The following is a 2,687-nucleotide window of genomic DNA, read 5'->3' on the forward strand; positions in this document are numbered from 1 at the left end:
TGTTGACCTGTTCTTGTGAGGATCCTCCTCTCAGGTTGGCTAGCTGTGTCTTATCCCCTACCATGTTGTGTGAGCTGTTTTATGTGTGCTGGCAAGGCAAGACAATACAGAATCATAATGTCCGGAAATAAGCAGTATTTTACAAAACATTTTGACAATCACAATGAAAACATCCCACGTGAAAATAGAATTGGGAGAGTGACATGAGAACACAAATGTTAAAGCAAAAAAAATAAGACAAGAGAGAAGGATATTATTACTAATAGTAATGAATTAAAAAAATAATAAACTAAAATTAAAAGTAAAAAATAAAGAAGCTACTGGGAGATAAATGGGACAGAGATGAGATTCTGAAAGAAGGGTGAGCAAAAAATTAAGGGTAGAGTGTAGGAATAGGAAAATAGTTGAAAATAAAAATACAATAAAGAGACAAAGAGAAACTAACAACCAAACTAAAATATGTGGACAGAAGAGAGGAAAAGGAAAGAAAAAGTAAAACAAAACCAAGCAAAAAAACAAGCAAAGCAAAACAAATTTTTAAAAAATTAATTAAAAATTTTAAACATAAAAAAAAAAAAAAAAAAATTTGAATTTTTTTCTTTTCTAGGGAAAAAAAAATCAATCAGGTGAGTTTAATCTGGGCAGCTTATGTTGTCTGCAGCTCACTGTTTTGTATGCTGATTTCAGTTCTCCTAGGAAGTACTTGAGCATCAGCCAATGTCCAGAGCTGTTTAGGTTTGGCTCCAGTGTCTTTAGGTCATTGACTGATTCTCTGTGGACCACCTCCACTTGTCAGCTATTTTACATCCCCCTTGTGGTTTCCTGGTCTTACTACAGAGTCTTCTGAAGAGTCTTTAGGGTGCAGGATGGCTAGTGAAACTCAGGATGAGTCCACTTACTTAGAGGTTTCACTGTCAGGCACTCACTGTAGGGAAGTTAGTCTCTGCTCCAAAGCCAGCTCCTCAGTCTCTATCCTATCCTCCAATTCCAGTTCTCCATACAATGGCCTGCTGCAGTTTCAGATTGACTTCAGTCTGTTGCCTTTTCTGTATGGGCAGTTTCAGCAACCTGGGCTCAGTGGGTTTAATTAAAAAAAATTCCAGTGAGCACTGTGCTTGCCCAGGCCCCAGCAGGGGTTTTAAGCTTTTCCTCCAGTTCCCAAATAGTCCCTGAGAGTCTTTTTCTTGTAATATCCTCCTGTGAGCTGTTCTCATTCCCCCTCAGGCCTGTGCCCTGTGGGACATACCTGCTCTTCAGTGAGCTGAACCAGCTCCTTTCCTTTTGGGGGTGGTGCTCTTAGCATGAAGGAGAGGTAGGCGTAGTATACTCCTCCTTTCACAGATCTAGTTAGCTGATTGCACAGGGTGAGCTAATTTCAAACTCTCCATAATGCAGACATCCCAGCTTTAGCTGGTCTGTCTGCTCAATGCAAGCCAGGAAGTTGGACACTCATTCAGCAATAAAAAACTCAAAAATGCTTAAAGCAACACACAGGCAGAGAATCTGCCCTGCAAGGTCCCACCATGCCTGTGCCTAGGCACCAAGCAGGAGGGGTCACAAAGTCAGCCCCATGCAGCTCCCCTGCAGAGCTGATTCCAATAAAGCTGGGGCAGCTCCTTGCATGCTATTACAGTACCCCTCAAGGAGGGTAAAAAATCCTAGATTCGCCCCTCTGGCAGCTCAGGTGGCTGTAGACCCAATCTACCCCATAGGCAGCTCCAGTCCATCTCTGGCGGCAGGAAGAATCTTTTCCCTTTCCCTGCGCCACACTGATCAATTGCTTCCTGGGGTTCTACACAGTGCCTTACAGGAAGGCCAAGGGTCCCTGTTTGTGGCTGCTTAGTGCAACCCTCTGGACCCTTTCTATTTGGGAGCCACACACTGTGGGACAGCCTTTCCTATGGTCAGCACCCTGAGTGAAAGACACCTGTTGTGGCCAGCATTAGGAGCTTTGTTTCACTAGGAAGGCACGGTCCCCTCCTCTCAGGCACATTGTTCCCCTGGGTCCCTCTTCCCTCCATGCTGGGCTCTCCTTCCCTTCTCTTCTGCTCAGGGATTGAGATCCCAGCTTTTGGATGCCAATCCATACTCCCAAGGGGAGGTAGCTTTGCAGCCTCTAACCCTAGGGCCTCAGGCTTCAGAGGGGACTTCCCTTTTCTACGTATCCCCTCTCTTACCAGATTCTATGATGTTTCTTCTGTGTCCACTCAAAATATGTCCACTCAGGTATATTTCTCTGGTTATTCCAAGTACTGGTTACACAGTACTTTAGTGCTAAATTGAGTCTGTGGCTGGGATCAAGGGTGCTATGCTTCTTCTCACAGTGCCACCATACCCCCTCTTCATTTTAGAATCTGTAGGACCTAGCATTCTGGGAGTACTCATTAATCAGGAGCCCATTTGACTTGATTTCTCTGGCAGTTCATTTTGAATACCATGAAGTAACTGGAGGTTCGTAGTTCTTCACATAAAATTCAATAAATTATCCTAAAAACCTATTTTCATTTTGTTCCATTCCCGCACAATCCGTGGGTAGTTTACCAGGACAAATAACTAGGTTACAACCTTAGTCCCTCTTTCTGACCCTATATTTTTTAGAGTTACATTTGTTTCATTAAAGTATCCTATATATTTATAAGTAAAATTAAGTCACAAAAATGGCAACACAACACATAATTCTATTTTTT

This window comes from Miniopterus schreibersii, assembly GCF_964146895.1.
Source record: "Miniopterus schreibersii genome assembly, chromosome: 2".
Classification (NCBI taxonomy): Eukaryota; Metazoa; Chordata; class Mammalia; order Chiroptera; family Miniopteridae; genus Miniopterus; species Miniopterus schreibersii.